General features: G+C 49.8%; 1 pseudogene; it reads left to right on the top strand.

Annotated features, from left to right (window-relative positions):
- The first annotated feature begins 4,473 nt into the window (after positions 1–4,473).
- On the top strand, positions 4,474–6,580 carry LOC133377528 (uncharacterized; annotated as a pseudogene).
- Positions 6,581–11,755: the final 5,175 nt, after the last annotated feature.

The raw sequence follows: 11,755 nt of genomic DNA, 5'->3' as shown, positions 1-11,755 counted from the left end.
ACAGGAGACGGCTTGAGTGCTGATGGAGACGAACTCCTGGTGGATGCAATTAGACACTGGTAAGTGCCGATGGTAAGCTGTATTTGGGGGCAATGAGGGCAGCAAAGAAACAATATTTTGCTGCCACTATCAAATCGTCAATTTGCCGCCCAGCGGAGCTCTTCAGAATTGTCCGGGGGCTATTACATGCTGGCCCCAAGGACATGGTAGAACCAACTGAGGCCCGCTGTAATGAATTTGCTAGGCACTTCCAGGATAAAATCTTAAGCATTTGCCAGAACTTATACTCCAGTGTTATAAGAGATGAATCAAGCGAGGTATCCAGAGTACAGCCTTGTCCCGATTCCTTGGATGAGTTTCAGTTGGTACAGCTTGAGGACGTTGACAAGGTGCTTGGACAGGTTCGTGCAACCACTTCTGTGCTGGATCCTTGCCCTTCTTGGCTAATAAAAGCTAGCAGGGATGGAACAGCCGGCTGGGCCAGGGAGGTGATTAATGCCTTTCTGCGAGAGGCGGTGGTCCCTGGCTTCCTGAAAGAGGCGGTAGTGAGGCCACTCCTGAAGAGACCCTCCATGGACCCAGAAAATCTTAATAACTATAGGCCAGTGGCAAATGTTCCATTCCTGGGCAAGGTCCTTGAACGAGTGGTGGCAGGCCAGCTCCAGACACTCTTGGATGAGACCGATTATCTGGATCCATTTCAGTCAGGTTTCAGGGCTGGTTTTGGCACGGAAACAGCCTTGGTCACCCTGTATGATGACCTCTGTTGGGAGAGAGACAGGGGAGTGTGACTCTGTTGATTCTCCTTGATCTCTCAGCAGCTTTCGATATCATTGACCATGGTATCCTTCTGGGAACACTGGCTGAGTTGGGAGTGGGAGGTACTGCATGGCGGTGGTTCTGCTCCTACTTGGCAGGTCGGCTCCAGAAGGTGGTGCACATTTTTCTTCTCAGGCTCATTGTGGTATTGGTATTGTGTGCTTGGGGAACATTGCTCGGCACCCCAGACTCTCCAGGATGGGTTCTGCAGGGGTCAGTTCTGTCCTCCATGCTGTTCAACATCTACATGAAACCATTGGGTGCGGTCCTCTGGAGCTTTGGAGTGCATTGCCATCAGTATGCTGATGACATGCAGCTCTATTTTTCCTTTTCATCTTCTTCAGGTGAGGCTGTCAATGTGCTGAACCAGTGCCTGGCTGTGATAATGGACTGGATGAGGCTCAATTCAGACAAGACTGAGATGCTGCTAGTGGGTGGTTCTTCTGACCGGATGGTGGATGTCTAATCTGTCCTGGATGGGGTTGTACTCAACCCCATCCATTGTACTTGAAGAAGCAGGTTTGTAGCTTGGGGGTTCTCCTAGAACCATCTCTGTCACTTGAGGCTCAGGTAGCCTCGGTGGCACGGAGTGCATTCTACCAACTTCGGTTGGTGGCCCAGCTACTCTCCTATCTGGACAGGGATAACCTGGCTTCAGTTGTCCATGCTCTGGTAACCTCCAAGTTAGGTTACTGCAATACGTTCTATGTGCGGCTGCCTTTGAAGACGGTTCAGAAGCTGCAGCTTGTGCAAAATGCAGCAGCCAGTTTGGTAACAGGGACCAGACGGTCCGAACATATAAAACCGTTTCTGGCCCGCTTGCATTGGCTGCTTGTATGTTTCCAAGCTTGATTCAAGGTGCTGGTTTTAACCTATAAAGCCTTACACGGCTTGGGACCACAATACATGATGGAACGCCTCTCCCGACACGAACCCACCTGTACCCTACGCTCATCATCCAATCATGGCAAAGAACCACATCACGACCCACATCATAATGAAGCCAGGTGAACTTCTCAAACCATTTCAGCTGACAAGACCTATTACCCTTACTTTTTGGATAGGATTTTGTTGGCACAAATCTGATGGATGAATATGGCGGTCCATCTCTTTCTTGAGGATCAACCTTAAGGTGTTGATCGTCTTCATTCAGCTTGCTGAATTACTATGTGTCTTTAGGCAATTCTTCTGAGGCAGAAGCTGTTTTCTTTGATGGCAGCAACCAGGCATCAAGCAATGGCTTTTTTTGGACATTTTCCTGCTAGTAATCAGAAAAGCAACCATTTTTTCTTTCTATTTGTGTGTGTATTGAAAAATCAGTGCATGCTGCAAAGAAGCCATGCTGTCACTGTAACTCTAGAAAAAAATAATAATATTTAACTTTTACAGAATTCCTGAACATACTGGGGAAGTTTCTTTCCAATAGGAACTCTGTGTTGGGAATTGTGGCTTAAACAGCTGCTTCCTATGTACATTTACCTTGTAGTAAATCTCATAACTCAATGGACTTCTGTGTAAACACAGATACAAATTGGGCTGCATAGCTTATTTTTGCATTCCTTATATATTCATGCCATAACTTTAACCTAAAATCTATTTTGATGCTAAACAGGATTTGACCTATGCAGGTCAGCTAAACTATTTAGAGGTTCACACAATGTTTGAGTTGAGAACAAAAAAAATTGACAATGGCATGTCTCTACCCTTGTCAACCTAACTGTAGTATAAGCTACAATCTCTACTTATGAAACTAATTGCATTAAGCTAGTGAACCTGCTTATGTTAAAGTGTTTGAAAACGTGAGAATCCTGTATATTTGATTCTTTTCACAATTTCAGCTGTAGTATATGAGCAGCATTTAGTTCAAACTGATATTTATAAAACATTATACTCACTCAAGAACGATTCTGAGTCACTGTATTGCAGACCTTTGTTCTTAATCTTCAGAAGGGCTCTAACATACAGATTAAAAATGGCTGCTGCAAAGCTCTCCTCCCTGAGTTTTCCCAGCTGGCTGTCAGCCTCAGAGGAAGGCAATGGTAAAACCACCTCTGGATACTGAGGGGTAAAGAAAGACTGGGGAAGGAACTGGCAATCCCACCCCATATATACGTTCTGCCCAGTAAACGTCGCAAGACATCACCCTAAGAGTCGGAAATGACTCGCACTATAAGTGCGGGGCACCTTTACCTTTACCTTTAGGGTCTCCATAAGTCAGGATCGACTTGAAGGCAGTCCATTTCCATTTTCAAACATGATTGCACAGAAATAAATCCCACGGATCTCAAAAAGTATGCAAATGATCATACCCACCCTCCCTTCTCCTCCCTCCTATCCCCTCCCTCTTGTCCCCTCCCTCCCCCTTCCTTTGCCCCTCCCTCCCCAACCCCATCCCCTTCCAATTTTATTTATTTATTTATTTATTTATTATTAAATTTGTTAGTTGCCCATCTGGCTGGTTGTCCAGCCACTCTGGGCGACGTACAAGATAAAACAGTATATAAAACAATTAAAATTTAAAAACAGTAAAAAACTAGCCCATCTCAAACGCCCGCCTAAAAAGCCAAGTCTTCAGAGTCCTGTGGAAACTCATTATAGACGGGGCATGGCGTATATCACCTGGGAGAGAGTTCCAGAGGGTGGGGGCCACTATTGAGAAGGCCCTCTCTCGAGTCCTCACCAGCCTAGCTATTTTGACTGGTGGGATCCAGAGAAGGCCCTCTGAGGTCGATCTTGTTGAGCGGCATACCTGTCGATGCTGGAGGCGCTCCTTCAGATAGGCTGGGCCACAACCGTATAGGGTTTTAAAGGTTAAAACCAACACCTTGAATTGGGTTTGGTACACAACCGGTAACCAATGCAACTCCTTCAACACAGGAGTGATGTTATCTGTCATGGCCCCGTCAGACGACTCCTCAGATGAGGACGACTCGGGAGTGACAGCAGCAGACCCAGGAGCAGCAGACTCAGAAGGAGACACGGAGGAGCCTCCTGAGAATCCAGCTCCTTCTCCCCCTCAGCTGCAGAGCACCCCAGATACAGCAGAGTCCCTGCAGCCAGACACAGACAGTGAACAGGATACCCCCCCTCACCTGCAGAACGTAGACAGCAGAAGGTCAGGCAGAAGAGAGGCAGGCCTGTCTCCTTAAGACCCAAATGCTGAGGACTCACACCTGCTGTCAACCTTGCTCTTTATAAGGCACACCTTGGCTGCAGCTTGTTGCTGACTGCAACGTCAGGTGTGGCTTTGTGTAGACCTAGTTTCCCTGCAGCATCTCTTTGACTGACCCCTTGACAATTGATCCCGGACCTCCACTGACCTCGCTTCTGGACTTCTGACTCGGCAAGTACGCTTCGGATAGGCCTGGCAGATTTACAACCTGACTGCTGGCTAAGGACTTTCCTTCCCTGCCAAAGACCCAGGAATTTCCAGCCCCCCCTGGCACTGCTGATGCAGTGTAGAGCTGACAGTTTGCAGTCAGCCCAAACAAAGCAGGCAACAAAGGAGTGGGGGAAGTGCTGACCATGGAGCAACTCCAGCAGGAAAACTTGCTCCTGCGCTCACAAGTAGACCAGCTGCTGTTGGCTGTCCAAGGCTTGCAAACCCAGCTAGCAGCAGCCCCACCCCCTCTCCCTACAGGGAGAGCCAAGTGCCCTGTGACTCTCCCAGAGAAATTTACTGGGGCTTCTGACCAGCTCTCAGCCTTCTTGGCCCAGGCCCAGCTCTTCATGGAGTTATGCCCAGAGGCGTTCCCAGATGATAAGACCCGGGTGGGATTCTTGATTAACCTCTGCACCAGGACGGCAGCTAGATGGGCCACGCCCCTGCTCCTCGAGCGGAGCCCCATGCTCAACGACCTAGCCGCCTTCACCAGAGAACTGAAGGCTATGTTCGAGGACCCAGTCCAATCTGCCACAGCCAACCGCCGGATATGCAGGCTGCGGCAAGGCCGACGCCCCTTGGGGGAATATGTAACAGACTTTCATCTATTGCAACAAACCCTGGGGTGGAACGAAGCTGCTCTCATGGACCAGTTTCAGGAGGGGCTGTCAGATGAGCTCCTAGATGAGCTAGCTAGGGTGGAGCGCCCTGGAACCCTGCAAGCCCTCATACGCCTGTGTCTCCAGATTGATGGGAGGCTGGAAAGCAGGCGTGCTGCCAACCGACCCCAGCCAGTCTACAGAGCATCAGCCCCAGTGGCTGGGCCCTTGGAGCCTGTCGGCAAGGACCCTATACCCCCGGCAGAACCGATGCAGCTGGGAGGGGCTCGGCCACATCTCTCTGCGGCCGAAAAGCTGCGACGCTGGCAACAGGGCCTCTGCCTGTATTGCGGGGCCCCGGGACATTTTGCAGCCCAGTGTTCCGTGAAACGCCCCACAGCCCCTGCCTCGGGAAACGCCCATGCCCCGGCCTTCACAGGCCCCTGAGCCGGGGCAACCTCATGGTTCAAGGGGCCTGCCACCTCAGTTCCTCACTGCCCAAGCATCTGACCATGTTAATCAAACTGACAGTCCCCGGAAGGGGGACCCTACAAGTACCCGCCATGCTGGACTCAGGATCCACCAGCAATTTTATGGACGTGCCCTTTGCCAAGCTCCACCGGGTTCCTAGTCAACCCATTCGCCACCCCCTCCTGGTGGAGACTATTGATGGCCGGCTTCTCGCCTCGGGCCCTGTAGTACAGGAGACAGTGCTGCTCGACGTGGCCCTGGGAGAGCACCAGGAAAGCCTCCAGTTCTACCTGGCTGCCGCACCCCACTTCCCGGTTGTGCTGGGCTTGGCGTGGCTCCAGTGGCACGACCCCATCATCCAGTGGTCCATGGGCCGGCTGACCCTCGGATCCCCCTATTGCCAAGCCAACTGCTGGAGGCCAAAGGAGCACATCCTGATGACCCAGGAGGCAAGCTCCGCGCTCGAGGCCTTACCGGAGCAGTACCGGGAGTTCGCGGATGTGTTTGGGAAGCAAGAGGCAGACCAGTTGCCGCCCCATCGTCCTTACGACTGTCCCATTGATCTGCTCCCCGGAGCCAAGATTCCCGTGGGCCGGCTTTACTCCCTGTCAGAACCCGAACTGGCAGCCCTCAGAGAGTTCCTAGACAAGAACCTGTGCCGAGGGTTCATTCGCCCTTCCACGTCCCCTGCAGCCGCCCCTGTCCTCTTTGTCAAAAAGAAATGTGGGGAACTCCGGCTGTGCAATGACTACCGCGCCCTCAACCAGATTACAGTTCGGAATCGCTACCCTTTGCCCCTGATCCCAGAACTGTTAGAGCGGCTGCGGGGCGCTCGCATTTTCACCAAACTAGACCTGCGAGGGGCCTACAACCTGGTGCGTATGCGGGAGGGCGATGAGTGGAAGACGGCCTTCCGCACCCGTTATGGGCACTTTGAGTACACTGTGATGCCGTTTGGCTTGTGCAAGCGCCTGCTCTCTTCCAGCACTTCATGAACGACACCTTCCGGGACCTCCTAGACTGCTTCCTGGTGATCTACTTGGATGACATCCTGATCTACTCGCGGAACCCCTCGGAACATAAGGAGCACGTTCGAGCGGTGCTGCAGTGCCTGCGGGAGCACCGCCTCTTCGCCAAGCTCGAAAAATGCGCCTTTGACCTCACGACCGTGGATTTCCTAGGCCATCGGATCTCGGCCTCGGGTATCCAGATGGACCCCGCCAAAATTGAGACCATCCTCCACTGGGCAGCTCCGCGAAGCCCCAAAGATGTGCAGCGCTTCTTGGGCTTCGCCAACTATTACCGCCAGTTCATCTCCCACTTCTCCGAACTCACCACGCCCATCTCAGACCTGCTTCGAGGCAAAGAGAAGTTTGTTTGGACGGAGGCCGCTCAACAGGCCTTCTGGCGCCTCCAACACGCCTTTACATCTGAACCCATCCTCCAGCAACCCGACCCTACCCGACCTTACATAGTGGAGGCCGATGCATCGGATAAGGCAGTGGCAGCGGTCCTACTTCAGCCGGTGGGGAGCAAGCAGTCCCTGCTCCCCTGTGCGTTCCACTCCCGGAAACTCAACGCTTCGGAACAGAACTACACCATTTGGGAGAAGGAGTTACTGGCCATCAAAGTAGCCTTCGAGACCTGGCATCATCTCCTGGAAGGGGCACGCCATCCGGTCCAGGTACGAACAGACCACCGAAACCTGGAGCACCTGCAAAGCGCCCGACGGCTGAACCAACGCCAGATCCGGTGGTCCCTGTTTGTCTCCCGGTTCCAGTTCACGGTCACCTACCTCCCTGGCCGCCGAAACACCCTAGCAGACGCGCTCTCTTGCAAGCCAGAATACTGAGCCGAGCAGGTCGATCGCCCCCTTCGCCCAATCCTCCGCCTAGAGAACTTCTCCGCTACACACCAACCACAACCCCTCCTGGACCGGGTGCAGGAGCAGCAGCAAAAGGACCCCTATGCCCTGGCCCAGCAGCGAGAGCTCCAGTCCGGGACGGCCGCCCGGGACGGCCCCTTTTCCTTGCATCAGGGCCTCTTGTACCACCGGAACCGGTTGTACATTCCCCCGGGAGCTCTACAGGGAGAGGTGCTCCACCTCTGCCATGACAGCCAGCCTGCAGGGCATTTTGGAACGTATAAAACCCTCCACCTGGTCCTATGGGATTTCTGGTGGCCCCGGGTCCAAGTGGACGTCAAGGACTATGTAGCGGCCTGTGATACCTGCCAGCGAGCCAAGAGCCACCCCGGCAAGCCCCCGGGGCTCCTGCTCCCACTGCCTACCCCCCCAGAGCCCTGGCGCTCGGTCTCCCTGGATTTTATCACGGACTTACCAGCCTCCCGGGGAATGACCACCATCCTCGTAGTCGTACACCTGTTCACCAAGATGGCCCATTTCCTCCCCTGTGCCGGCCTACCCTCTGCCCTAGAAACTGCGCAACTGTTTTTGACCCAGGTTTTCCGGTTGCACGGCCTCCCCGACCACCTGATCTCTGACCAAGGAGCCCAGTTCACCGCCCAGTTCTGGCAGGCCCTGTTTCGGGCCCTGCACATCCAGATCCACTTGTCCTCCGCCCACCACCCTCAATCAGATGGACAAACAGAATGTACCAACGCCACCGTCGAACAATACCTGCGGTGTTACACCTTCTTCCAACAGGACAATTGGGTGGATCTGTTACCGCTGGCGGAGTTTGCGTATAATAACTCCGTGCATGCCTCCACGCGCCAGACCCCGTTCTTTGCCTCTTACGGCTACCACCCCCGATCCTTCCCCTCAGTGCGACCCCCATCGCCGGTCCCCACTGCGGATGTCATGCTGCAGGAGTTGCAAGCCCTGCAGGCAGTCCTGAAGGAGCAGCTGGAGCAGGCCAAGGACACGTATAAGCGCTTTGCTGACCGCCACCGCCAACCAGGCCCGCCGCTGAAGGTAGGGGACCGGGTATGGCTCTCGACCAAATTCCTGCGTTCGCAACGGCCGTCTCACAAGCTGGAGGCTCGGAATGCAGGTCCCTTCCGGATCACCCAGCAAATTAACCCGGTGGCGTTCCGGCTCCAACTCCCTGCCTCCTTCTGTATTCACCCTGTCTTCCATAGATCACTGCTGACTCCCGCTCTCCTGCCTCACCCCTTGGGTAGTCAACTGCGGCCCCCACCACCGATACAAGTCAACGGGGAAGAGGAATTCGAAGTGGCGCAGATCCTGGACTCCCGGAGGCATCAGGGCAGTGACAAGATCAAGGGCCTTCTCAGTGGTGGCCCCCAAACTATGGAATAGTCTCCTCGAGGAGGTTCGCCTGGCGCCGACACTATCATCCTTTCGGCGCCAGGTTAAAACCTTTCTCTACTCCGAGGCATTTTAATTTTTTGTTAATGATTGTAATGTTTGTAATTTGATTTTAGCCTTTGCTGTTTTTAGATTGTGAAATTTGATTTTAGACTGATGTTTTTGTATTAAAGTGTATTTTATTGTATCTATGTTCACCGCCCAGAGAGCTATTGCTAGTCGGGCGGTATATAAGTTTTAAATAAATAAATAAATAAAATAAACAAGTAACCCTGTGGGATAAGTGTGAACCTCTAATGGCGCTCTTATCAATTTACTTTGAAATTGCTGACCTGCAGTGGTCAGCTCAAAGAAGGTTTACCTGCAGTGGTTTACTTGTTTTTTTAAAAAAGTTGTAACATTTAACAAAAGAAAAAGAAAGATGCATGTGAGGGGGAAATGGAAAAACCTCTTCCATAGAAACTGATATTGGCCTTTGGGGGGACATATTGGGCTGTATTGAATGTTTTCGCGCTTGGGATAGACCCATTATATAAATGGAGATGTCTAACTTAGATGAAATAATTTCAGTGGGTCTATTCTGAGTAGAACCTAGGTGAATACAACTCATTGCCACCCTGAACCCAATAGTGGACAGCTTGGTGGGGGTGCTCCACTCATCTGACCTCCCTCAAGCAGCGTTGCTGCTGCATATGGAGAGGGGAAGGGGCAAGGCAGCAATGAGATTCATGTGGGGCTAACCTGTTGTCAGGAGTGCTGGAATGGCTCCACCAGTGTGCCAATCAATCTTGCTGTCCCCTTGTCCCTCCTTGTCTCTGTCCCAGTATGTAGAGCTCGAGGGTGGCCAGGTGAGCAGCACAGACCATCACGCCGTCTGCTACTGTAAGACCAAACATCCAGTGTGTCTCAGGATGGTAGAATGTTCCAGAACAAAGCTATGCGCAATATATATATTAAAGTTATGTGTATTGTGTCTGAAGAAGGACAATTATCTGCTCTTGGTTGGTTTTGGTTTTTTTTTAAAAAAGGATGAATCATATTTGCCACAATATGTTAACGCTAATTGGGACAAAAAGTGACCCAAAGGCAAAGTTTAAAGATTGCATGGGATATTTTTTGCCCTAGGCACTTTTTTTGTCTACAAAAAAACCCCTGTAAATGCAGAGGCTGAAATTTGGGGACATTGTTTACTACTGTGGAGATGACAACATATTATTAAGACTACATTGTAGGTTTACATTTGTGTGCATTCTGAACATAAGAACTGTGGGATCAGGCCAAAGGCCCACCTAGTCCAGCAAATGACCATGAAAAGCCCACAGCCAGGACCTGAGTGTAACAACACTCTTGCTACTTGTGATTCACAGCAACTGGAATTTAGGGGTATACTGCTTTCAACAGTGGCCATAGATATAACCATTATGGTCAATAATTGATAGCCTTATCCTCCATGAATTTGTCTAAATGTCATTTGAAGACATCCAAGTTGGAGGCCATCACTACAGCTTGTGGGAATGAATTCCATAGTTTAACTATGCACCATGAATAAGTACTGTCTTTTATCTGTTCTGAATCTTCCGATGTTCAGCTTCGTTGGATGTCCCTGGGTTATAATATTATGAGAGGAAAAAACTTCTATCCACTTCCTCCACAGCAAGCACAATTTTATACACCTGTCTCTTCATTTCTTTTCTAAACCTTTTTTTCAGCTCTATGATATTATTTTTCAGATGAGGTGACTAGAACTGTACATAGTGTGGTCACACCATCAATTTGCATAATATTATGATATTGGTAGCATTATTTTCAATTCCTTTCCTAATAGAATTTGCCTTTGTCACAGCAGTCAAACATGGGGTCAATATTTCCACTGAGCTACTCACCATGATTTCAAGGTCTTGTTCCCCCAGAGCCTATTAGTGTATGTCTGGAAATTTTTTTGTCCCAATGTGCATCACCTTATACTTGCTTACATCAAATCACATTAGCCATTTTAATGTCAATCCACCCAGTGTGGAAAGATCCTTTCAAGGGTCCTCACAATCCCTTTTTGTTCTTACCACGCTAAACATTTAATTTGGTGTCATCAGTAAACTTGGCCACCTCATTGTTCATCCCTAACTCCAGGGATGAACAAGTTAAAAAGCACAGGTCCCAACACTGATCCTTGGAAGACTTCACTTCCGACATCCCTGCATTTAAGAACTGTCCATGTGTTCCTGCTCTCTGCTTCCTGTACTTTATCATCATCATCATTGTTGTTGTTGTTGTTGTTGTTATTGTTGTTTGTTGTTGTTATTGTTGTTATTATTATTTAGATTTATATCCTGCCCTTTCTCCCAGTAGGAGCCCAGGGCTTTAGTCACTTACTGATCCATAAGAGAACCCTTCCTCTTATCCCATGACTGCTAAGCTTACTGAGGAGTTTTTGGGACATTATGGAAAGTTTTTTGAAAGTCCTAAGTACACAGTGTTGACTGGATCACCCCCTATCCATATGCTTATTGGCACTTCTTAAAGAACTGTAAAAGGTTAATTAGACAGGACATGCCTCTAAAATGCATTAGTTCTAAAAAATTAGACTTCGATTTGTCCAGCTTCTGTTTTCAAGTTGTTGTAATCTTGAAGTTTCCATGGAGATGGATTCCTTGTACACTATTCACATATTTTTGCTCTTCTTTACAGAATCCTTTCCCCCTTCCCTGCCCCCTGACTTTCTTCTCCTTTGGTCTCCATTTGACTGCCAAAGTGAACAAACACGTAATTCTGATGTAGTTGGAAACATATTACACATGAGCCTTAAACGCTAAAGAGTAACAAGAAATGGTGCACACCTGGAAGCCAAGGTAATAAATCTATATTGCCCGGACAGAAGAAAAGCAGATGTTAGAGGTTCTGTGGTTTTCTGTCAGCAAAGAGAGTATTACAGTCTACTGACTGTCTATATTGTTTTTGGCTACTTCCCTAGATATGTGATGCTGATCGAAATAGATGTTTCCAACCAGACCATACAATATGTTGATAATTCCAGTCCTGGTGAATTTGTCTTGGTATGCCAGATATGAATACTGGTGTCTAATGATTGATTTGAACTCATAGTTCTGTCCAGCAAAATCAGTTGCTCCAGGAAAAGGTATTTTCAGGCATTTGACTCTAAAGGTATTTTCATTAGGCCAACAGCGGCCCAAAAGG

This window comes from Rhineura floridana, chromosome 1, assembly GCF_030035675.1.
Source record: "Rhineura floridana isolate rRhiFlo1 chromosome 1, rRhiFlo1.hap2, whole genome shotgun sequence".
NCBI lineage: Eukaryota > Metazoa > Chordata > Lepidosauria > Squamata > Rhineuridae > Rhineura > Rhineura floridana.
This window is presented reverse-complemented; position numbering and strand designations above follow the sequence as displayed.